General features: G+C 44.8%; 1 long non-coding RNA gene across 1 annotated transcript; it reads right to left on the reverse strand.

Annotated features, from left to right (window-relative positions):
- Positions 1-1,020: 1,020 nt before the first annotated feature.
- On the reverse strand, positions 1,021-26,773 carry LOC310832267. The gene is made up of 3 exons (XR_014558224.1): positions 26,740-26,773; positions 13,059-13,110; positions 1,021-1,247 (listed from the first exon to the last, which is right to left on the reverse strand). It is a non-coding gene; the product is annotated as an uncharacterized lncRNA (long non-coding RNA).
- Between the last annotated feature and the right edge of the window lie 68 nt (positions 26,774-26,841).

Consider the following 26,841-nt stretch of genomic DNA (forward strand, 5'->3'; position numbering starts at 1 on the left):
AGCAGTGTGGGAGGTAGTGATGGGGGCTGCAGAAACCTCTACTCCTCTTGTAAAAGCCTCCATAGGATATTAGTCCCTTCTGTGAATGGAAGGATCCCTTCTGTTTTGTGGAAGGGTAAGTCTGAATCCAACCATATGCCATTAAGGTATTTGTATGCAGTCTTTCTGCCCAGCAACAGGCCTCACTTAACAGGTAAAGGTAAAGGAAAAGGACCCCTGTCAGTTAAGTCCAGTCGCGAATGACTCTGGGGTTGTGGCGCTCATCTCGCTTTACTGGCCAAGGGAACCGATGTTTGTCCGCAGACAGTTTTTTCCAGGTCATATAGCCAGCATGACTAAGCTGCTTCTGGTGAAACCAGAGCAGCACACGTAAATGTCATTTACCTTCCCGCAGGAGCAGTACCCATTTATCTACTTTCACTTTGACGTGCTTTCGAACTGCTAGGTTGGCAGGAGCAGGGAAACGAGCAACTGGAGCTCAACCTGTCGCGGGGATTCGAACCGCCAACCTTCTGATCAGCAAGCCCTAGGCTCTGTGGTTTAAACCACAGCACCACCCGTGTCCCATCAGTTAACAGGTAGTTGACAATAAAGGGCAAAACACATTAAAACAATATGCTTTTTTTTTTTAAAGGGTTATGGTAACTGATGAAGTTCTCAGATCAGGGGGCCAGGAACCAGTGACCCTCCAGATGTTCTCCTTATGCAGGCCTCAAAAAGTGAGCCTGGGGAAGTTGAGCTGGCGACTCCTCCTTCCAGCCACCGTCCACGGCTATTTCAGGACATCTTGTTCTTGGTGTTATTGTTTTGTACTTTAAAGAATGTGTGTATTCCTTCCAAGACCAGAGAAATGCAATGAATGTTCTATGTACAGTAGCAGAAGTATAGCAAAGCTGGTGATAATTGCCACTGGTTGCGTGCCGATCATGCACCCAGGTGAACTTTGGGAACATCCTTTTGTTTATATATAACCTTTTCCCATAGGTGCCAGGCCAAATGTGACTCATAAATGACAGGCTTTAAGGATCCACACACAGGCGCTATTATTTTTTTTAAAGAAAATACTTGTTTCATTACTTACATCTAAGCATTGCTTAATGATGGTTGATGAGAGAGGAAGAGACACTCCAGGCTATGTGCCCTGGCGTCTGTTTGTATTCAGTTCCCCCCAAACATTTTCTAGAAGTGCAGAGAGGTATGTTGAGTGGAGAGATTTTTACTTCCAGTTCATTGGCATTTCCTTAAAGCTGAAAAAAAATATGCTAGTCAATATGTCCATATGAGAAAAATATCCATTGTCACTGGCTGATTGGACAGGGCCTCCAAACATTCTTCACACTATTTATGGGTGGAGAAATAATAATACTAATACTAATACTAATAATAATAATAATAATAATAATAATAATAATAATAATTTTTATTTATACCCCATCCTCCCCAGCCAAGGCCGGGCTCAGGGCGGCTAACAACCAATAATAAAAATGAGTTGAATGAATACAACTTAAAAACTAGATTAAAATACAACATTAAAACATTAAACAATTAATAAAAATTAATTTTTGAATATTAAAATTAAATTTTTTGGGGGGAGTCTTTCATTGATTAGTCTCCAGGGGAGGCTTGGATTTCTTCAATAGCTAAGGAGTAGGAATGTAAGAAGACAGAGATTTTCATTCCAAATTGTAATTACGGTATTACAATCAGCATTGTTTAATCTTAAATGCTGATTCATTATTTTTAATCACAAATTGCTGCAGAAGTGTGAACTGAATTTAAGACTGGAAAAATGAGAAACTGAAAGAATAGAAAGAAAATAAATGAACCAAACAGATCCTTTTCTTTTTCTTTTTCTTTCCCACTTCTCAGGCCAAAACACAAGTTTACTACCACCATCCCACTCACCCACAGCAGCTTTCTCTTCTTCTCCCTGCCTTCCTTTGTAAAGAAACAGGAAGGCATTTTTCTAAGTAATCAAAGGCTTTTTTTCTTTTGCAGGCCAGTCAGATTCAGTTCCTGAGTGTGAATAATCTTTCCTCTGAGCAAGTGGGTGACCTCAGCAGACAATCATCAGAAAAGTAGTCTTTGAGATTAATTAATTAAGCAAAAGCAGTCACTTGAAATGTATTGTGATAAGAGTACTTTTCAAAAGTGCCTGCTGTGCTCTCATTCATTTCCTCCTTGTCTTGGTGTTCAACTGGACTTTGAGAATCTAGTACTGCGTGAAAAACTAACGTCCTGGTACTGCCTGATCTTGCCTCGTGTCCATTGCACGTGTGTGTGTGTGTGTGTGCTTATATGTTTTTGTGTGTGCATTTAATTATATTTTTATTTGACAAGATTTATGGGTCAGATAAAAATATATAAATATTCATTAAAAATACTGATAAAGTAAAATGTTGAATACAAAGTCCTATAAACTTGATCAAAATTTATATCAGGGGCTCTACCATTTCTCACATTACTTGCTTTTATTGACCAAATAAATTGTGTATTAGTTTTCCAGTATTTCCCCAATAATAGACCAATTATAGCATTCCCAATTAATACACTTTAGTTAAAGTGGCTCCCCGTGTGGTGACTTTGATGCATTCCCGATCTTACATTTCTGTGTTCCATAGTCTTATTAATATCAGTTACATTCCAGTTAAAATAGTAATCTCTTATACAGTAGTTGCATTCTTAGTTATTTCTATTTGTGTTAATATATTAAATAAATTTATAAAACTTCAAGTGGGGAGCTCTATTATCATTGTTTGGTCCTATGTGTGAAAGCTGTTATGTCCTGTCAGGTGTGGAGAGTTCTCCTCTCCCTTCACAGATAAGAATTAACAAGCAGTTGATATATTTATAGTCCTTTTATTACAGCATCATGTTTTGAGCACAAATACACAGCTCTCCTCAAGGAGGGCAGTTGGCTGCTCTAAATCCTCCTTCCGACTTCTGCAGCATTTTAGGTTCCAACTGGAAGTTCCTCCCTCCCCCGACTCCTTTGCTCTCTGATACGTTCAGACCGCCAAGTCCATGGTGAGGGGGGGTCCCCCCTACTCTCAAGTGACGTCTCAACTAGCTGCCCCCTTCCTTCTGGTTCCCTTGTCATGATCTCGTAGCTGGGTAACTTCTCTCTAAGCTGCTCAGCTTCTGTCTCTCTCTCTGCTTCTGAACATGCTGTGGACAAGGGGGGGCACTCTTCCCCCTCCATCAGAGAGAAGCTGGTCTGCCATAGAATGCATTGCCCAGTCCTCTTCTTCAGACCATTCCCTGACATGTCCATGGAGGGGGAAGAGTCCCCCCCCTTGTCCACAGCATGTTTAGAAGCAGAGAGAGAGATACAAAGGTTGGAAGCTCCCTGTCAGGGATGCTATACTGAAATGCAGGTGTTGCATTGAACAGTGGGATCGGCCAAATGACCCCCAAGATCCCACAGCAATCTCAAAGGCAGATTCTGTTATGCCCCCTGTCTTTTTTTCTTTTTCAAAAAATATTTTTATTAAGCAATTCCAACGTAACAAATTGTCAAACCATATAATCACGTACATTATTCCCCCTTTCTCCCCCACCCCTCTTCCATCCCTCCCTCCCCCCCAACCAGGGACTTCCCTCAGCTCCTCTCTCTGATTTCTCTGCACATATTATTCTCTGCATGTTATAAAATTATACATATCCTTCTGTTGTCTATCTATCATGTTATCAACCAATAAATTTGTGTATGTTTATTTAAAACCTGCCAAGTCCAGTTCAACAAAGGCGGCATTTTTTCATCTCTGCCAAGCTAAGCAGTTGGCTCCTTACCTCTCTCGCCCTGACCTAGCCACTGTGATCCATGCGACGGTCACCTCCAGACTGGATTATTGTAACTCGCTCTACGTGGGGCTGCCCTTGAGACTGACCCAGAAACTCCAGCGGGTGCAAAATGCCACAGCGAGACTCCTTACGGGGTCTTCGCTTAGAGATCACATTCATCCGGTGCTATACCAGCTGCACTGGCTCCCGGTGGAGTACAGGATCAGGTTTAAGGTGCTGGTTTTAACCTTCAAAGCCCTATACGGCCTAGGGCCCTCGTACCTACGGGACCGCCTCTCCTGGTATGCCCCACAGAGGAACTTACGATCTTCAAATAAAAACACCTTGAAGGTCCCAAGCCACAGAGAGGTTAGGTTGGCCTCAACTAGAGCCAGGGCTTTTTCGGCTGCGGCTCCAACCTGGTGGAACGCTCTGTCACAAGAGACAAGGGCCCTGCAGGATTTGACATCTTTCCGCAGGGCATGCAAGACAGAGCTGTTCCACCAGGCCTTTGGTCAGGGCGCAGCCTGACTCCCTCCTTTGGCAATCTTTACAAAACTTTAGTTTATGGTTGCCATCAATTTTGATTTTAATTCATTTTTATAATGTTTTATAATGTTGTACTGTTTTAGTGTTGTTAGCCGCCCTGAGCCCGGCTTCGGCTGGGGAGGGCGGGATATAAATAAAATTTATTATTATTATTATTATTATTATTATTATTATTATTATTATTATTATGTTGCTGTCTGTCTTTTTTCTTTTCTTTTTTTTAAAAGTTGTTAATCAGCCCATCTGGTGTGTAGATGCTCGTTTTGTTGTTCTGCCTGAGGTCTCAAGTGAGTAGCCAGATGATTCAAGGCTCCTTGCAACAGCCTTCTGATAATTTTAGAGTGAATAAGCATCTCCAAATAGACTCTACTTGTGAAGCCTCCTTTTAAAAGCTCTCTGCCTACTCATTCTCTTTGTTTTCCAAAGCTTATGAAGTGAAGCACAAACAGCTAAAGCTACTAAGTATGTCTTGTAAAATGACATCACTGGTGGATGGAATGGATTGCAAACAAAAACTGTCTGCAACTGTAACCACCTGAGCCCAATAAATTGGGGAAGTAGTGACACAAAAAGTACCAAACGACATGACAAAGGAATGATATTTCAACAGCAATGAGAAAGCAATGAGCATCACTGATGCTGATGTTATTATCATTGGGTTGTCTCCAATTAAGTCTTACTCAGAACAGATCCATTTAATAATAATAATAATAATTTATTTATTTATTTATTTATTTATTTATTTATTTATGCATGCCCCACCCATCTGGCTGGGTTTCCCCAGCCACTCCGGACCTAAGATAGCCACATTCATTAATTTTAATGGATACAATCTTCCACCTCAATTTTTCAAAATGTTCTACAGAGAAAAGAGAAAACCAGTCCATACCCACAAATCAACAATCATGTAGACGTGGCATGAGAAGAAAACGGAATGTGGAGGGAAGAGGAAAGCAAGCTTTGGAGGCTTTGATCTCCTACCCCTCCAAATTTCTCTCCAGGTATCAGGGTGTGTGTCCTTTGAATTTGCCATTCTTCCACTTTAAATACAGTGGTACCTCAGGTTACAGAAGCTTCAGGTAACAGACTCTGCTAACCCAGAAATAGGACCTCAGGTTAAAAACTTTGATTCAGGATGAGAACAGAAATTGTGCTCCGGTGGTGCAGCGGAAGTGGGAAGCACCATTAGTTAAAGTGGTGCTTCAGGTTAAGAACAGTTTCAGGTTAAGAACAGACCTCTGGAACAAATTAAGTTCTTAACCTGAGGTACCACTGTACTAGATCTCACAGGAATGGAAATAAAGAGAGACAAAATATCAGGAAACAAAATAAGATGTGAGATCTCAACATAGTATTGAAAAAATGAATATCATCAAGTAACAATAATAATGGTAAGAATAAAGGGGGGATGTTGTAAAACAATGAAGCGAGAAAGGGATGCTTATGGGGCCCCACCTGATCCCAGGGGATGGCACTTATAGACACACCTGGTGGCCACACAAGGGAATCATCTGTAGGGATGTGATGGGGTGACGGTGGAGAGAGGACATCTTAAGTTCCCACTTCCCCAAAGAATAAGCCAACTGAAAGTCAGCTTTCCTTTTAAATTTGCACTTCTCTGAATTTTGCGATGCAGTTCCTCAACCAAGGAAAGTCTACCAAGAATGCATATACAGTGATACCTCGGTTGTCAAACGTAATCCATTCTGGAAGACCATTTGACCTCTGAAACGTTTAACAACCGAGGCGCAAAGGGCGGTCAACAAAGTCAATGGAGAAAAAAGAAGAAAATGCAGCAAAAGCCATTCGACTTCCAAGGAGCATTCAAAAACGGAAGCAATTACTTCCAGGTTTTCGGCATTCAGGTTCGATTTCCAAGATGCTTGAAAACTCTGGTACCACTGTACTAGGAGAAGGTTCACATAAAAATGCATATATTAATATACATATGTGTGTGTGTGTGTGTGTGTGTGTGTGTGTGTAAATTTGTACAAATGCATTATGTTAGGGGAAGTTGCTTGCAAATATGTATGTTTGGAGAAATGCACACTAAAATGCTCCTAAATTTTTATGAGGATTTTTTAAAAGCAGTTTGCAAACTGATGGGGACATATGGCAAACTGAATTCAAGAAATTGAAATTGGCAGATTTATCCATCCTTAATTGTCAGCTTATTTCTTCCCAAAGTCTCCTGATGAAGTGTTTCTGCAAAGCAGAACAATATTTATTATTATTATTTATTAAATTTATATACCACCCGTCATTAAGAGATCTCAGGGAGGTTCACACATTGGAAATCCCCCCTCTCAATTCTCCTTGAGTGCCAAGAGGAGCTCTGAGCAATTGCAGCTAGCAATCAATCAGTCAATCAATCAATAATTTAAAACCATCTCTCTGATCCTTCCTCAATGTTATTGATATACCATCACTCTGAAGCAATGCCAAGTAGGGGGCACTGGGAAATTTAAAGGGCAGCTTGCTCACTGCAGCAGTGCAGGACTCCTCCCAGTCACCACCCACATTGCAGCTACCCCCTTGCCCCCCTCATTTCCCAGTATGTGCTCCAGAGAAAGGGACATTTGGAGGGGATCTGGGACACTTTGCTGACAGCAAGTCTAAAACTGATCTAGGAAATGCTCATCTCTACCTACTTCCTCCTCCTTGACATGCAAGCTGTGCATGTGGTAAAGAACCATTTACTGTGGGGGAAGTATCCAAACATTCAATCTCCTTCCTCTAGCAGTCTGCATTTGTAGAGCATTTCAGCTATAGCACATTATGTCGCGATTCTGCATGTCTGTCTTAGCTTTCATCTCCATAAATAATAGTGGCAGCTCCAGGTTTTAGAGAGACCTTGGGAAAGATACTCACTGGGCCCTTGTCCTTTGGGAAAGGACCATAGTCCAACCGTAGAGAATCTTTCGTGCATGCAGAAGTGTCTCCAGATAGAGCTAGGAAGACCCTGAAGTGCCACTGCCAGTCAGAGTAGACAATACTGAGCCAGATGAAGAAATTGTCTGACTCAGCATGAGGCAGCTTCTTATGTTCCTGTTTCCTGAGTGGACACACCACCCCTTCATTTTTGCTCTCACTCTCCATGCACTTGATTTCTCCCCCTGGAATCAATCTGTAGAATCACCCAAAGAGGAAGGGCATGGTAAGCAAAAGATGTTCTTCCCACCATGCTTAGGTGAATGACTCGAAGAGGAGGAGCAGAACCAGAAGGCTCCTGGTTTGCTTTGGTTTTGATTGACAAGACATAAGGGGTCAGGTGGTTCCTCACATATGCTGGACCCAAGTTTTTAAGGGCCTTAAAACCTTAAAACTGGCCTGGGAGCTTATTCCAGTGGGTCTCCTGCAGTGGAGTGGGCCTTGCCAGGTGCCCAGTGATGTCTGAAGCCCCTTTTCTCTCTCCCTCTTTCCCCACATTTAATATAATTTCCTGGTATGCACCATGTGAAAGTCTGTCACACTGAATGGTTCTTCATTACAGATATTTGACACAGATGGAATTTGCCATGGTAGATTATCTCTATCCATTCTTCTAGGATTAGAGCTGCCCCATTAGTGGAACTCTTGGCTCTTCAAGAGGTGGTGATTAGATTATAAAAAGAGGTTGTGACAATAATAAGTAAAGGTTTCATGTGATTACGTAAGGTCACAGTGCAGCAGGAAACACCATGGCCTGGCCTGTTTCCCCCCCAACAGGCAAGGTTGTGAAAGCTCCATCAGGCAAGGGTGCCTTGTAATTATGTGATGGATGAGGGAACTTCAGTTTATTTTGCTCCAAAATGTGGTTTCAATCACCCAGAGAAGGCCAAACCAGATATGCACCCCAAAGTTGATCTTTGAGGAAAAGCTGTAGAGGAAACGTCCATTGGCCTGTCCCTCATTGCCATGGTCCTTATCCAAATTGCTGAGCATGTGTGCAGCTGCTATTTAACCACTTTTAAAAGTAAAAGACCCAATATATGAATCTTCCATTTCAGAAACATATACTGGTCTGCCCTTATGATATGTTTGGTTGCAGCTTTAGGGAACAGCAGGCGTTGGGCAGAAGGATTCCGTTTCCCTTCCCCAGTGCCTTGGTCTCAACTGACTTGGGTGTTACTACAACTACTGGCAGGAACTAGTGGGAATTCCAGTCCAAAACAGCTGAATGACACCAGGATAGGGATGACTGACTGAGACAGTGAATGCTGATTTGGTGGGTAAACAGTGAATACTGATTTGGTGGGGAGCCCTGTTACCCAGAGCTTAACTGCAGAACTGCTGGGTGCATGTGAGAAAGTGATGGGAAACCTGTGGCCATTGAGTTGTTCTTGCACTCCAAATCCCATCATCAGCATCTAGTATTGGTCAGAGATGATGGGACATAAAAGCCAACTCCAGGGGGCTATGGGTGCTTGGGCACTCACAATAATATAGTTTCAACATCTGAAGGGTCACAGGCAGGGATGGATGAACCTTTCAATTTCAGTTTATCTTAGCTTCTCATTTTACTTTAGTTCAATTCACTACATTTTCACATCAGTTTCCAATTAAAAAACCAATAATCAATGTCCCCGTGAAAATTTATCAGCATTTGTTCTATTTTGCCTAAAATGCATATGTTTGCAAGCAGTTTTATCTAATGCAGTGCATTTTGTACATTATTTCCCTTCACATTTTTAACATGTGGACATTTTCTTTGGCTGGAGAACTGTGTAATATCCAGTGCTGGCCCACCCATGAGGCAAGGTGAGGTGAGTGCCTCAGATGGCAGGACCCACAGAGGCAGCAGATCTGGTGTCTAAGTAATGCATTGCCTGCTGCTGCTACTTCTGCTGCTGCTGCTGCTGTGGTAGCAGTGTCATCTGCAGCACGCTTCTTGGAGGCCGGATCTGTCATCCCCTTGGCAGCTCCTTCCATTGCCACCAGTACAGACACCTCTTGGTGAATAGAGACTGCTGGTCTCCTCTCACCCTTGTTCCTGATGTAGATCTTCACTCACCCCTTATTCCTTGGTGGAGAGGCACTATTTTATGGTTCACCTAAGCTGCCCAAATGTCTTGTGTTGGCCCTGGTAATGAAATATCATGTACGAAATGAAAATGGAAGAAGAGCAATTAGGTGGTCAATCCAAGTAGGTGGTCATCACCACATCTTAGGGAAGGCAGGCAGGCAGGTGGGCAGGACAAGGAATAAGGCAAAAGACAGCACCATTTAAACATCATTTAAATACTCTTTGAAATAAAAAAGTTCATCTGCAGATGGAAAGCCCGTAGGAAGAGAAGCAAACAAAGCACTCTGGACAGAGAGTTCCACCCAGCCTGGACTCCATCACATTACATGCTGTTCATGCCAACTCAGTTGCAATGCAGGAACACTTGTATTGCTGTATTATTTCCTCTTAGTTGCAGGAAAGAAGCTTATGTGTTCCTAAGGCTTATTCTTGGCAAATCAATTCAACTCTTGCTTAAAGCTGGGTGTGTAACTAAACTACCCACTAAGCTCAGAGAATGAATGTCCTTCCGTCCTAAAGGGGGTGACAGGGTCTCCCAATTAGGGATTACTCTGAAGCAGGGGTCAGTCCTGGGACACGTGAAGAAATATAGATTGGGAGTGCCTGTGGCTTTGTGAAGAGGACATTTCCTTCAAAGCATGAACAAGAATGAACAAGAATGCAAAATATTAAAGATTAAGGAACAGGATGCAACTGGCCCCAGTTTCAGCATGGGCTTTTAGAAGTTAATCACTAGTCCTCACTTCAAGCCCACAGCTAGGAGCAACCTTTCCTTCTCAGAAACCCTTTTTTGGGGGGAGGCATTAGCCAGTGGTGGCTGGGGCTAGAGGCAAAAGTGGACAGATCAATGAATGCGAATTTTTCCTTTGTACAGTACAGTAGATTGTTTTCCACACACACACACACACACACACACACACACACACACCCTTCTCTATCTTCCATCCATCCAGGCAAGCAAGCAGCACTGTTTGTGTACAAGGGCACGTTCCAGGCAGGCAAAGCAAGGCTGGGGAGGGTTGTGGCTGAGGCGGGTGTGTAGCCTGAGGAGAATCCCAAAGGCCAGATCGAAAGGCACAGAGGACCACATTAGTCTCTTGGACCTGAATGATAGTATCATAGAATGGTAGGGAAGGGACTGCAAAGGCAATCTAGAATGCTTGACAGATGGCCATCCAACCACTGTTTAAAACCTCCAATGAAGAAGTTCACACTGTCTGATGGACTAGATCAAAGGAGAGCTGGGTCCAAATTGCCATGATCACTTCTTCATTTCCCCCTATCCTAAATTCAGTTCTCCACATTTCTGCAGCAATTTATGGTTTGTTCGTTGTTGGTTTGTTTTTGTTTTTTAAAAAAATCCTCATGAAAATACACCATCAAATTTCTCCTAATGTGACCAATGTGCACATTTTTCAAGAAATGTCTCCTAATACAATGCATTTTTCTGTGTTATTTTCAATAATGCATTCATTTTTATGTGGACTTTCTCCCAGCCTATATATTTTTGTAAACACTGGCTGGATAACTGCATTTCAGAGTTCAGAGAAATGGGAATTTGGAAGGATGACTGTGTGTTTTGGTAGCCATATTGTTTCAAAAATTGTGAATTTGATAGTTTTGGCTTTAAATGCAAACTGAATTGACCCCCCCCCGCCCGGATACCTACACCAAACTAAAGGCCCTGGTCTTAGTGGGCATAAGACAAACCATAAGACAGGGGTACAGAAAGTTACCTTTTGCAAGGTGAAAGGAGGGCAGTGCCATGCTGATCTGTTTTGCAGTGTTTGAAGAAAGCCATTAATAAGGCAAAGCAGACATCTAGCTGTCAGGGATGTCTTCTTCATCGAATATTGTGTTCTGGTTTGCTGCCCTGGGTGTGGGCTGCTCATCCCTCGCAATGCAACCGAGACCTGGTCACAGAGGCCACTTGAAATAGCGACAGGTCAGTATGGGATGCAAACACACTGTTCAGGTATGAATGTTCCAGGGAGAGTGATCTGTGTGATGCAGCCAAGAGCAGGGGGGTAACTTCAGGGAGATGTTTTTGAGGTACTTTGAGGGGTTTGATTAAGGACAATGAAGATTAATCAAGCTTGCTGACATGTGTCCCATATATCATTCTTTGTACAGCTCTGGGGTTCCTGTGAATCATGGAGAGTAAACAGGTTCAGAAAAGATGGACCAAATAAGAGCTCTGGGATGCTGGTCATTTATTTAAGTTTAAGTTTCTCTGTTATTATCATTATTGATAAATTTTTATATATACATATAAAATATTTCATACATATCGTTACAATATAAACATCACAGCACCAGCTTGTTCCTTAAAAGCAAGTGACCCTAAGAGAGAAGCAAGATGCAAAGGTTCACTCTATCTATACTTAAAAACACTTACAATACCAGGAAGAATGACAAGATAATAAAATAATCTTAATAATCATAGAAAATTGTGTTGTTTTTTTAAAGAATGAGTGACATAAAATACATTCCATGTTTGCTACAACTATATTTATTATTTTGACCAAGGGACTTCAGGAATTTTAACTTCATGAGGGAAATAGGTGTCGCCTAACAACTCTCAGGGACATGGGTGGCGCTGTGGGTTAAACCACAGAGCCTAAGGCTTGCCAATCAGAAGGTCGGCGGTTCAAATCCCTGTGACGACACTGGAGTTGCAGCGCTCATCTTGCTTTACTGACTGAGGGAGCCGGCATACAGCTTCCGAATCATGTGGCCAGCATGACTAAGCCACTTCTGGCAAACCAGAGCAGCGCATGGAAACATCGTTTACCTTCCTGCCGGAGCGGTACCTATTTATCTACTTGCACTTTGATGTACTTTTGAACTGCTAGGTTGGCAGGAGCTGGGACCAAGCAACAGGAACTCACCCCATAGCGGGGATTCAAACCGCCAACCTTCTGATCGGCAAGCCCTAGGTTCTGTGGTTTAGACCACAGCGCCACCCGCATCCCTCATTTGCAGAATACTCTCTACAATTTTGATGGGTCTGATGTTATTGTGGAGTGTTAGTTGCTAGTCTTAACCTTTAAAACCCTTAACGATTTACATGTTCACTACCCTGGCAACCATTTGAAAATTGCAGAGTCTTGCAATGCACTGTGCTAGATCCTGTATGGCTTTTAATTTCATTTTAATTGCTATTATTATATGATATGATATGATATGATATGATATTATATTATATTATTATATATTATATTATAGAATTGTAATTATTATATTATATTATATTATATTATATTATATTATATTATTATATTATATTATATTATATTATATTATATTATATTATATTATATTATATTATATTATAGAATTGTAATTATATTATATTATAGAATTGTAATAATAATCATAGAATTCACATAGAATTCAAATTGTAACATAATGAAATATAAGAAGGAATACAAATACCATGAACAATCAATATTTAATCCAATAGATGTGTCATCACCTGTCTTCAACCACAAATCCACAGACATGCCACAGACTACCTGAATGAAGCTTGTGGTCCACTGATGGCATACAAACCACAGTTTGGGAACCTCTGGCTTAGGATCTGGACTTCCTTTTTGTTTGTGATCCTCAGTCTCTCTGCACTCCTGATAATGATTTGAGGCCCTGCCTCAAATTCCTCAACGGCAAGAGGCAAGACTGGAGTCAACCTGGGAGAGGACATTTCTAATGAGGCACCTACCTTGTGCATTGCCAGGCCCCATCACTGTGAGCTTCAGGTGAGTGGGGAAGACCTGGATTTTTAAAAAGATCATGCACTTTTTTCTGGCTCAGGCCGATATTAAGAGACCCCACACAGACCTACTATTCCCAGAATTCACTGGAAAGAGAGGTTAAAGGTTAAACCACTATGAAAATCGTAGTTCTATGAGGGGAATAGGAGGCACCTTGCATCTCTCAGAACTCTTACCAAACCATCTGCTCTAGATCATTTGAGGGAAACCATGACTGGTATGATACAGCTTTCAATGTATGGAGTTGATGTAGCCTTATTACATGTCATTGCCAGTTGGCTGACTTTTGTACATGCAATGGTAGAAGACAGTGTGCCAGATTAATCCCTGGGGATACCCCTAGGCAGTCCAAATTTGGGGTGTGTGTCTTGCAAATTATATGCTAATATGTTTTTGTAATTTTCTTTCAAGATCAAAGAAATATTATTTTGATCTGTTGTTGTGGGGCCCCTAAAAGGCTGGTGCCGACTCTACCTCTTTGGTAATCCGGCACTGGAGACACTACCTTGTTCTTTGCCTCAGGCAGCAAAATGTCTTGAGCTGGCCCTCCAGTGCTGGCTTTCTTTAGACAAAAGCATGTTTGTGTTTGAGGTATGGGTGTGCACACAGAAGATGTATTAGGTATTAAAAGAAGGTGCTGATCTCAGTACTGTAATATAATAGCCTTTCAAGGAGAAAGGTTGCATCCTTAAGAAGGGAACCCATAATAATAATTCACTTCAGCGAAAGCTTGATAATTGTTTCATAATTGTTTTGCTTGGCCTCCTGCCAAGATCTGATTCTGAACTCAAAGAAACAGACAAAAGGAGAGTCATGCCAAGTAGATTTATGTGTGTGATATGAGGAATGTTTGAAACCACATTTCACTCATGTTTTCACTTGTTTCTGGTATCTTCCTCAGCTGTCTAAAGTTGGCCCAAGGCTTATGCAGCATTAATGTTGTATCAAAACACTTTGGAGTCAGCCAGTCGGGGTCCATTACTTTGGTCCCAACTGGACTAAAGTTACCTGCAACAAAATCTCATGGCAATCAACAGGAGCCAGAACTCACTACAGCCCCATTTTGATTTTAGGAGAATTTAAACAAGGCTAACTTTAGCTGGATGGGGTCCTTTAGGTTCCATACTGTTCTCCACCAGATGGAAGGTGGATGTTTGCTCAAAGCTTTGTATCCTTTCTCTACCATTGATATCCTCCATCACTTGGTGGAGGAAAATCATCATCATCAAACCTTTATTGGCATCACTTACAAACATTCAGAATAAATAGGCCAATGTGATCTCGTCGCCATTTCAACAGTACAGTCATTTGCCAAAGAGAAGAAGAGGCGAGCAATCTATTTCACCTCTGTGGGACTCCAGCAAGGGCAGGGTCCTGTAGCGTACTTCGGCAGCAGAAAATCAAATAGAGGAACTTAGCTACTGTCTTGGTGAGCTTCTGGTTTCTCTCCTGTAATAAGAAGCGTATAACCTCTGTCTGTGGTTTCCATGTATGCTCGTTAGTTCGAATCCTTATGTACTGAGGATGTGGTACCTGGGGGAGTGGATTGATTATATATTCTGGCACTCTCGCTGGAAAGACAAATTTACATTGAAGGGGGAGATGGTCACTAAGCATAGGATCACCTATGTGGAACTCTGCCACGAGGGGCAGCAATTTAGTGGGGACCAGAATATAGTCTACCACACTATTTCCTTGTGGGGAGAGGAAAGTAAAATTCCCAGAGCCTTCCCAGTCTGACAGCCCATTAAGCCACACCAAAGCCCTGGTGGTAGTCAGCTTGGTAAGCTGTAAGCCCACAAGGTTGATTTCTAAGCCCCGTGATTCTCGTTCCCATAAGCAGAAGTCAGGAAGACCAGTAGAGTCCAAGATCTCCCAAGCTTTCGTATATACTTCTTGCCCTTGGCCTAGGCGGGCATTAAAATCCCTGGTCAGGACAATAGGTAAATTGGGGCAAATGGTGTCCAGATTCTCAAGCACATGTGCAAGGAGACCCCATTGATGGTTCTTGGCTGTAACAACAGAGGTGGTAGGAATATACATATTGACCAGTAACATGACCTGGCTCTCCATCTCTATTTTTGTTGCTAAACGGTTGCAATTTGCATTGGCCAAGAGAATATGTTCACATTTTATATGGGGAGCCACCAGGGTTAGCAAGCCACCCGAGGGCCTGCCTTGCTTGTGGAGTTCGACTGGCGGAACCGCAAAGGTGTTATAGCCGGCAAAGTCAATGTGCCTTGTTGACCAAGTTTCTTGTAAACAAACTATGTCGTGCTCTCTTATTAACTTAGCAAAGTCCAGATAGCATAACTTTGAGGACCATCCTGCCATGTTCCATGACAGCAACTTCAGGGAAGAATGTTGCACCAGGATCCCCGCCCTGGCACAAAGTCAATCTAAGTGGGTGTCATTAGATTGGCTATCACTAGGGGCCCCGGGCGGAACCTGTAGCATCAGGGTGCCAGTTGTTAGACCGTGTTAGACCATGGTCCCTGGTGTCAACTGTCTGCTGACGACTCCTTGTTCGAAATCGAGTAGCCAGTTTGGGAGGCGAGATCGCTAGGACTGAGAGCATCGACAGGAATGTGCGTCCCAGAAATTGTTCCGGGGGGTTCTTCTTCTGTTGAGGTGTCCTCTAGTGCTGGCATAGCCAAGTCAGCATTTGCAAGGCAAGATGATAGTTGATGTACTAAGCTATTAACTTCTTGCAGATGGGCTTTAAGGCAGTCCTAGAACACAGGTGGGAGAATAGGTTGCTCTGTACTTTGTTGGGCATTATGTTACCTATGGGGAAAGTTTCTGGTTGCTCCTCGGCTGGAGGCAATCGCAGGTCAGCACTCGGAGTGACCAGCTTCCCAGTGTGCATCTCCTGATTGAGTTCAAACAATCCCCCAGACATCTGTGTAGTTTCTGATCTTGCTTGCTCGTCCTCTGTAACTGTGGTCAAAGTCTGCTCTATGGACAGAAGTGTGGATGAAATATCTATAGTGTCCTACATGTTGATTCGGCGTATAGTTGGATCCAGTCCCTTGGTCTGCAAATGCCTTTCTTGGTTGGGTGAGTCCCTTACCAGGGATTCCTCCTGTAGAAAAACCAGTATCTCCTCTTTGATGGAGGAAAATGTTACAAGTGTATTTTTTCAAGTACAACGGAATTATACAGGAATTATATTAATGAGGTGAGGTGTTGTGTTCCACCAAAAAACATTTCAAAGCAAGAATGTGGCCTCCGTGTCTCTCTATTCAGTCCTTGTAACTCTCCCAGGGCCCCTCAACTCCCCAGCCCACCCCCTCCTTGGCCTTGTCTGCACCCTTCTTGAGTGCTTGTGGTTGGAATGTGCCCTTATAGGATGATAACGCCTTTGCCTTTTGCTGGCCTGGTTGTAGTGATGCAGGTGGGGGAGAGGGTGTGTGGATTCCTCTGACTTTTGCATAACTGGAACATAGCTTACGGTACAAAAGGAAGAGCCACATCCATTGCACCACCCACGTCTGCCACACCCATCACAGCCCTCCATCTGAAAAAGGTGTCCCACCTCTGTTTTAAATGAACCATCAGTGCACTTTTTCTAAGCAAGTGCCACTAAAATGGCTGGGAGCTGTGAAATATATTTTGATTATCTACATGAATGGGTGAGAGAGCAGTGGTGGTGGCAGAAGCAAAGGAATCAGAGGCTTAAGATGAAATTGTACACGTGTCTACTCAGAAGCAAGTCTCACTTATTTACTCCCTGATAATGGTGCTTAGGATTGTAGGCTCATGAAGGGATTTATTCCATGGAAATTAAAACCTTGAAAACTGTTAAACAACAAACAAATGAGGTATCTTTTCGACACCTTCATACTCAACACATTTGTCCAGAAGATAGTGTTTCACTGGACAGCTCTAGCAATGGCATCCTTCTCATGAAGCTTCTGTAGAAGAGAATACAGTATCAAGTGAATGATTTTAATTTTGTTTTCCATTCATTGTTCTTGTTTATAAAGGTAGAAAAGCTATTTTGTATACAGTGGTACCTCGGGTTACATACGCTTCAGGTTACATACGCTTCAGGTTACAGACTCTGCTAACGCAGAAATAGTGCTTCAGGTTAAGAACTTTGCTTCAGGATGAGAACAGAAATTGGGCTCCAGCGGTGCGGCAGTAGCAGGAGGCCACGTTAGCTAAAGTGGTGCTTCAGGTTAAGAACAGTTTCAGGTTAAGAACGGACCTCCGAAACGACGTACTTAACCCGACGTACCACTGTACTTGTACACCTTGCTTCATTAATCACGGGCACATATTACTCAAATTCCATTGAAGGGCAGGTGGAGTATGGAGTAACCAGTAAATGAAGTACTTTCTCTAGTTCTGATTTATAATGGCACACAGGAGTCAGACCATTGATCCATCTAGCTCAGTATTCTTTACTCTGACTGGCAGCAACTGTCCAAGGTTTCTTGCAGGAAATGCCCTTGCCTTACCTAGAAATGCTGGGAATGGAAGCAGAAACAGAAGCTCTGCCCTTCCCAAATAATGGAGGGAGTACTTGGCGGATGTGCTTTTCTGTGTTATGTAATATGCTAAGCATTCTATGAATTTTATCTCTCTTCCTGGTTTCAGTAAGATAGGCTTGTACTGTTAGAGCAATACTGCAGTTGTGGGAGCTGAATCAGAGAGAACGGCGGCTTGGCTAAGGCCACTTCATGAGCTCATAGCTGGGGTGAGATTTTAGCTAGTGCTGAGCTACAGATGCTACCCCATTCCAGTGGGTCCATTCACCGGCCACAGAATTAGGGACATCCATGGGAATCCTAAAATAAATATGCTTATGGGGGCTGACTTTGACAGGGGACAGCAGCTTCTCCTCCTTCTTTAAACTGAGAGACAGAGTGGAGCAACCGCCTCCGGTGGCAAAAGCTAAGGAGCAGTGGTGGAAGCCCGCCATCCTGTTTCTCCTGAACCCCACAACTATTCCTCCAAATTAGTTTGTTGCCCTCAAGTGTAAAAGAAGAGTTGATCCCACCACCAGAGTTGCAGTAAGATTTAACTGTCAGTCCTGTTGACAGTGTAGTGATTAGAATGAGCCAATGTGGTATAGTGATTAGAGTGTTACACTACAACCTGGTATACTAGATTTCAAATTCCCACTTGGCCATGAAACACCATCAGTCTATCTTACTGCAAAGGTATTGTCAGGGAACTGCCATCGGAGGGACAGGTGGTGGAGAGGCTCCAGGAGAATAGGAGAGACTCTACAGCAGAAGAAGGAACCAGTAGGGGGAGAGCAGGAGTTCCAGCGGAAAGGGAATCGGGGGAGAGGCTCTGGGATACTTCTAGTGAGAACAGTGAGGAGGTAACAAGAACCCCTTTAGCAACCCCCACCCCTCGCCGGAAGCTGTCACGCAGAGAGTCCAGGAGGCGCATGTCCGTCAAACAACTTTTATGTTGGAGTAAGTTCCGTAGACGCCCACTGTTGGATTCTACCAGCGACTGACGGAGTCATGCTTTGGGGGCTCCGTTAGTGCCTAGGTTTGGGTGACCAGCCAAACCCCAGAGGGATCAAGCTTTTACGCACAAGCAGCTCATTATCCCATCACAGCAATCCGACAGTCTTTGAAAGCAGCTTGTGCAAGCAGAGGGCATCATGAGCGAACCAGCCGGAACCGGAGGAGCTGGAGCTGGAGCAGGTCCAAGCCTGGAAGAAAGGTACAGGGCATTGGAGGTCCAGCTTGCGCTGCAAACGGCGAGGCTCGAGGAGAGGAGGGCTCAAGATGCGGATAAGGGAAAAACCACCCTACTTGCCAGAAAGGTGCCTGAATTGGTGCAGAAATTTGGGGGGGATGCCAGGAACTATCAAGCCTTTAGGACAGAGATGCAATATGCTCTCAATCTACTGTTTGATGACTTCCCCGATGAGAACTCTAGAGTGGCGTACGTGATTGGCCATCTAGAGGGAGGGGCGAGGGACTGGATTAGGCCCCTGATGGCAGCCAATAATGAAATCTTAAAGGACACAATGAAATTTTTTCGCGCCATGGACTTGATGTTTTCCAGCGAGATTGAGCAAGGGGTGGTGCGCAGGCAGTTAATGGCGTGTAAACAGGGGAGCCGATCTGTACGTGAGTACTGGACTGAGTTCACCATGCTGATTCATAGACTGGGGTGGGACCTTGCGAGTGAACCTATTCAAATGCTGTTTGAAGAAGGGCTCTCTCCATCAGTGAAAGATGAACTTTCCCGGGCGCCTAGGGCGGAGTCTATGGACCATCTGACTAAATCTGCGCTGTCCATAGGAGCGCGCCAGGAAGCTAGAGCTTTGGGAAAGCGGGAAGGAAAGGGGGAACGTTGGAAGGACTTCCACATTCCGGAGATTCCGGAGCAGCCTTTCCCGCCAGCAGAGCCGATGGAACTTGGAACAGCGCGCGCGCGCGCAGTTTCAAACACCAGTGAGGGGCGGAAGAAGGAGGGAAAGAGCGCCAAGAGATGTTATCTCTGCCAACAGCCAGGTCACTTTGCCAGAGTCTGTCCGCAAAGGAAGGAATGGCAAGGGATGGCGGGAACTGTTGGGGGAAAGGAGGAAGGAGAAATCAAGGAGCAAGTAAAAGCCAACGCCTGGTTGCCAACATCAGGGCACAGCAGCCAGGCCAGGGAGTAGTGAACGTGCCCACGCCGGAACCCCCAAGACCAGCACTTGTGATAGAGGTGTTGCTGGAACTGGCAAACGGACACCCACTAAAGATAAAAGCGCTATTGGATTCAGGTAGTTCCTGTAATTTCATGAGTAAGGAGTTTGCAGCTGAACACCAGATACAGACTATCCCATTAAGTAAGCCTTTGCAGGTTACCACGATTGATGGGAGGGAACTGTTGGGAGGAGAAGTGAGCCAACAGACTGTACCAATGATAATGAGGGTGGCAAGACACACAGAACTGATAGCGTTTAACGTAGCCACCTTGGGAGGAGCTCCTATTATTTTGGGAATGAGCTGGCTGGCACTACACGATCCGCTAGTAGGCTGGCATCAGAGAGTGGTTTCCTTTGGATCAGCACATTGCCTAGAACACTGCAAGGAGGGAGAGGCTCAGGCAGGGGCCAGGGCCACTCTAGAAGGGATGGAAGTGATGGACAAGGGGAAGGTGCCACCACAATACGCTGACTTGATTGACGTCTTTAGCGAAAAGGAAGCAGATAAACTGCCCCCGCACAGACCCTTTGACTGTCAAATTAACCTACTCCCAGGAGCACAATTGCCAGTGGGCAAGCTGTATGCAATGTCAGACAGTGAGATGCAGGAGTTAAGGGAGTTCATTGACAAGAACCTCAAGCGAGGTTTCATCAGAGAGTCACGAGCGGTGGGGGGCAGCCCAGTGTTCTTTGTGGACAAAAAACACACGGGTAAACCCAGGCTTGTGTGTGATTTCAGGGGCCTAAATGCAGTGTCAGAACCAGTGACGTTCCCTATGCCTAGAATTGATGACATTCTGACACGTGTGAGAAAAGGGAAAATTTTTACCAAGCTGGACCTTAGAGGGGCATATAACTTGATACGTGTGAGAAAGGGGGATGAGTGGAAAACCACTATGTTCACCCCCTTGGGGGCCTTTGAGTACCTCGTTATGCCCTTCGGTCTACAGGCGGGCTCGGCCTGTTTTCAATCGTTCATGAATCACGTCCTGGGGCCATTGCTCTACAAGAACTGCGTAGCGTTCTTAGATGACGTCCTGGTATACTCAGAGAATGAGGAGCAGCATGTGCGAGATGTAAGAGAAGTACTGAGCAAACTGCGAGAAAATCGGCTGTGGGTGAAACTGGAGAAGTGTCAGTTTCATACCAGGGAGGTGGAATTCCTGGGGTACCGGTTGTCTGACAAGGGATTGGCCATGGATCCCAGCAAGGTTCAAGCGGTACTGGAATGGAAAACACCAAAGACCAAGAAGGACGTGCAAAGATTCCTGGGCTTCGGAAACTTCTATAGGAAGTTCATCAAAAACTTTGCCCATTTAACAGCGCCCATCACGGATTGTCTTAGCAGCAAGAAAAAATTTGTTTGGACGGAAGAAGCGCAGCGGGCGTTCGAACACTTAAAGCAGGCGTTTGCGTCGGAAGAGCAACTTTTGCACGTAGATCTACAACAACCAATGAGGGTGGAGACTGACGCGTCAGACCGAGCAGTGGGGGCCGTGCTTCTCCAGCCGGGAAAAGATACGTCTGAATGGAGACCGTGTGCGTTCTTCTCGCGGAAGTTGAACAAATCCGAGAGGAACTACACAGTATACGACCGAGAACTGCTCGCCATTCATGAAGCATTCCGGAGATGGCGCCACTTGCTGATTGGGGCGCAGCACAAGGTTCAAGTCCGAACTGACCACAAAAATCTGGAATACTGGAGAACAGCACGAGTGCTGAACCAGAGACAAGTGCGATGGGCCCAGGAGTTCTCCAAATTCCACTTTGAGATTCGTTACGTGCCAGGCTCCGAGAACGTGAGGGCGGACGCTCTCTCCAGGAAACCTGAGTACTTAGAGGGGGAGGGAGCGCCTGAGGCAAGGCATGTAATCCCTGAAGACCGCTGGGTGTGTGGGGCAGCATTGGTGGGGCAGAGGGAACTGATAGAGGGTACTGAGAACGATGAATACGTCCAAGAGAAATTCAGAGAACTCAGGAGGACAGAGGAGAACACAGGGGGGTTTGAAGAAAAGAACGGGGCGTTGTATTACAAAGGGGCACTGTACATACCAGATGGGGAACTGAGGGGCAGAGTACTCAAGCAGTTGCATGACAGCCCCACAGCGGGGCATTTTGGACAGCACAAAACCATGTGGTTGGTTACCAGAGAGTTTTGGTGGCCCAAGGTGAGGGAGGACGTACGGGAATATGTCAGGGGTTGCGACAGGTGCCAGCGAGCGAAAGGGGAGAGGGTGGCGCCAGCGGGGCTATTACAACCCTTACCCACACCAGAAAGGCCATGGGAGGCAGTATCCATAGATTTTATGACGGACCTGCCAAAATCCAAGGGCAAAACAGCTGTCATGGTGGTGGTAGATCTATTAACTAAGATGTGTCATTTTATAGCCTGTTCCCATGCGGTCACCGCGGAGGAAACCGCCAAGTTATTTGTAGAGCATATTTTCAGGTTGCATGGCGCCCCCTTGAGGGTGGTCAGCGACAGAGGGAAACAGTTTACTTCCAGGTTCTGGAGGAAACTTATGAGCTTACTGCACGTGGAACTCAATTTCTCAACTGCCCGGCACCCAGAAACAAATGGGCAAGCGGAAAGGGCAAACGGGATTTTACAACAATACCTGAGGTGTTATGTAAAAGACAGAGAAAATGATTGGGTAGATAAGTTACCTCTGGCAGAATTTGCCTACAACAACGCGGAGAACGTGTCCACAGGGATGAGTCCTTTTCTGGCAAATTATGGGTGTCATCCCCGGGCATTTCCAGGAGAAGGTGGGGAGAGGTGGAGCGTGCCAGCGGCGGAACACTTTTTTGAAGAGATGGAAGCGATCCACCGTCAGCTTCAACTTAACTTAGAGAAAGCCAAGGAGGAATATAAGAAACAAGCAGACAGAAATAGGAGGGAAGGTGAAACTATAAGGGTGGGAAACCGGGTGTGGCTATCCACCCAAGGACTACCGTTCAAGGGAGGGAGTAAGAAATTGAGACCCAAAAGATTGGGACCCTTTGAGGTCATACAGCAGGTCAACCCAGTAACATTCAAACTCAGACTGCCCAGTCACATGAAATTGCACCCAGTATTTCACAGGTCATTACTGTCGCCGTACCGAGAGGGACGTGAGTGGGGGGAGCGTGAGAGAGAGGTCACCCAAACGCCCATGATAGAAGAGAGAGAACGCGACATGAACGTGGCAGGAATCATTGATTCCAGGTGGAAGGGGAATCAGGTGGAATATCTGGTAGAATGGGAGGGGGAAGTTGAGTCGGAAAACACTTGGGTACCAGCAGAGTTAGTCAAGGACGAGGTGTTAATAGAAACATTTCATCAGCGTTTCCCAAAAAAACCGCAACCCGTGGCACGATTTAGAAGGGAACACTTTGGGACCACCGATGAGGAAGGGGAGTTTGAAGGGTTCCCAGAGTCAGGGGTGGGTGAGGAAGCCGACTCCGACGAAGAAGAGGAAGACGAGGAGAGAGACGGTACGCCGTGGTTAGAAGTGTTTGAATCCTCGGACGACGAGGAGAGTTCCTTCCGGGGCTTTCCGCCCTCACCGCCAGTGGGAGAGGAGGCGGGGGGGTGAAGGGGGCCCTGGGGGGGAGGTGGATGTCAGGGAACTGCCATCGGAGGGACAGGTGGTGGAGAGGCTCCAGGAGAATAGGAGAGACTCTACAGCAGAAGAAGGAACCAATAGGGGGAGAGCAGGAGTTCCAGCGGAAAGGGAATCGGGGGAGAGGCTCTGGGATACTTCTAGTGAGAACAGTGAGGAGGTAACAAGAACCCCTTTAGCAACCCCCACCTCTCGCCGGAAGCTGTCACGCAGAGAGTCCAGGAGGCGCATGTCCGTCAAACAACTTTTATGTTGGAGTAAGTTCCGTAGACGCCCACTGTTGGATTCTACCAGCGACTGACGGAGTCATGCTTTGGGGGCTCCGTTAGTGCCTAGGTTTGGGTGACCAGCCAAACCCCAGAGGGATCAAGCTTTTACGCACAAGCAGCTCATTATCCCATCACAGGTATGTTGTGATTTTTGATGATAGAAGAAACTATTTCCATTCTGACCTGTATCTGTCACTATCAGCACTGTTTCCATTCTGCAATAATTCAGTTACCACTGTAATGGGGTAGGAGAGCTGAAAATAATGTCAATATATTTCACATCTGGCAACCAATGCACCCCTTCAGTTTCAGATAGTACATGGGTAGACAAGTCTAAAAAGCCCGGGACACAAATTTTCACAGCTCTCTAGCAACTGTAGCGGCTCATTTACCAGACGTAATGTATTTAGCGTTAACTCTGGAAGTGTATACTCAATTCTGACCAAACTAAGCCTCCTAGTGCTTATTTTGCTCTAGGAGACTTATGATAAAGCCCACTAAGATAGCAGGGGCACAAGGGTGGGTGGATCAGTCTATTTGTATTCGGCATATCTTTTAAATGCACACATTCATAAATCAATCCTATCCCAGTTCTGCATTAATCTCTGGAGAGAGAGAGAGAGAGAGAGAGAGAGAGATTCAAACATGTATTTAAATGATTTTTTAAAAACATATATGATCACAAAAAACACATTTCTAAAGGTATTTTATGGAGAAAACCCCCCATATTCATGCATTTTAAGTTGATCCCTTTTTTGAGCTCAGAACAGTATTGCAGAATTTCCGACCCACACATTAGCATGTGAGCTACAGATCAGGAGAGTTCATACTGGAATTTGCAAAGAACAGATTTCTCCAGTGTCAGGGAACTGCCATCAGTGCCGGAGGGAGAGAGCAAAATCCAGAGGGATTCCAGAGAGCATCCCGGGATGGGGAGAGGCAGCCCATCTTCTGGGGAAGAGAATCAGCGTAGCACCAGTGGAGAAGGGGGGCAGATGGGGGAATCGGCAAGGCGGTCCCATAACTCCTTGCCAGGGACCAGCGGGGAGAGTAAGGGTCCTCCGCTGCCTACACCCTCCTTGCGCAGAAGGCTTCCGCGCAGGAAGAGTAGGAGGAGACTAGGCGTCAAAGAGCTTCTTTGCTGGAAGAAGTTCAAGAAACGCCCACTGACAAATTCTGCCAGCGATTGAGACAGCCACGGGTGAGTGGCTGTCCGGACAGAAAAGGTTCACTCAGGCAACCCAGCCAGGTGTTGCACCGGTTTACGCACGAGCAACCCCTAGAACCTTTACATCCAGCATTGTGCATAGAAGAGTCTCCAAAATGCATCTCAGTGTGGCAGCAGGTTATTCTGAGAACAGGCATTCCTTCAGGTGCTTAGGTTCCAAACCATGAATGGCTTCAAGCACCGGCACATCATGCTTCATGTACAATAAGAGAGATCTAAATGGCCACAGCTGGATCTGGAATGCTGTGATTTGAAGAGGCAGAAATACTTCCTCAGGAGCTGCAAGAAGTCATTCATTTATACAGCAGAATCTTCTTGAAGCCTTCAGATATATCCAAGGGTGTGGTACATAAGGTGCTTTGTTCCTTGCTCTTTCTCTTTGGGATTCCGGTGTGACTGACCAACAGCATGCAGTTTCTGTGCCCACACAGAATTGTTAAGGCCTCTTTGACTTGGAGTAAAGTTTATCTTGGTTGCACAGTTGGGGAGTGGGGTCCAGAGGACTCTGCCTTCCAGAAAAATATGTGGCACTCCCTAGACTTTCCCCCTGTGCTCACCTCCTTAGGAAAACTGCAGGAAGAGAGAGTGATCCAGCAACATTTGAGCATTTTGCATTATCCTTGGTTCTTCCCAACTTCCCATCCTTTAGAGCAGCCAGATGCAAAAGTGCAGGGCTCCTGAATCTTTAAGTGTTCTGTAGAAGAGGCCATTTCAGCAGGTAGAATCACAGACACCTAGGTTGGCAGCTAAGTGACTATTTTATTCACAGAGTATCCAGAACCTTCTTTTATTACCTAATGGTTTGTAACAGCACACAAGTCTCCTTCCACTGGCAGTAAAACAAAGATGTAAAAAGATTTCAAAGGACTTTAAATAAAAATACTTGATTTTTTTTTAAAAGGATTGTGCAATATTTGGGTTAATGAAGATGTAGGCTGCCAAATCTTTCTTTTGGAGAAATTAAGTTCACTTGATTTTTCTTGCAGCTGGGAGGCATCAGCCACATGACTCCTTCTTGCTTGTTCCAGGAAGCATGAAGAGAAGAAGTGAGAAGCAGGTGCTGCTGAGAGCCTGCAAAGCCACATCCACCTGCAACCTGAGCTCTGGGCTCAGGTTAACTCTTTTGTGCATGCAAGTGTGAGTCAGTAACTGTATATTTCTACACTTTTTATATCAGCTGTGCAGAAGTGAGATAACCAGATCAAAATGTTCAGTGTATAAACTAGTGGGTTGGGAAATAATGTGATCTATCAAAGAGGACATTTTGACAGGCCAGCTGGTTAAAAATATTTGTTTCTCTCTTTGTGGGGATTGGATTAGAAGCAGCTTTACCTGTGAGAATAATTAGGGAGCAGGGCATTAAGGGGGAACATATGTGTGTGTGTGTGTGTGTGTGTGTGTGTGTGTGTGTGTGTACATTAAGTTAAGAGAAGGAAATCAGGTTTCCAAGGTGAATGTGAAAAAGCAGGAAGGGTAAATCTACATGAGTGATAGCAGTGCTGGTATATCTCCCAGTGCATTGTTAAAGATAGCAAATGAAGTTGCCGGATTGCGACCTACAGCAAAACTGGACAAAGCAAAGCTGGGGTGGGGGAAGATAATGGTATGAATGGATGGATGCAATTTACCCATTATATTCTGAGATCCAGTATGTTGTAGTGTTTGAAGTGTCGGTCTAGGACCTGAGAAACCAGGGATCAAACCCCACTCAGCTATGAAGCTCACTGGATGATTTTAGGCCATCATTGTTGCTCAGCCTAATCTACCTCACAGGTTGTTGTGAGGGTAAAATGGAGGGAGGAGAAATATATGCACACCATTTTGAGCTCATTTGGAGAAAGATAAGTACAGTCATACCTCGGGTTAAATATGCTTCAGGTTGAGCGTTTTCAGCTTACGCTCCGTGACGACCCGGAAGTAACAGAATGCGTTACTTCTGGGTTTCGCCACTCGTGCATG

The sequence above is a fragment of the Podarcis gaigeae genome (genome assembly GCF_964106915.1).
Source record: "Podarcis gaigeae genome assembly, chromosome: 15".
NCBI classification, from domain to species: Eukaryota; Metazoa; Chordata; class Lepidosauria; order Squamata; family Lacertidae; genus Podarcis; species Podarcis gaigeae.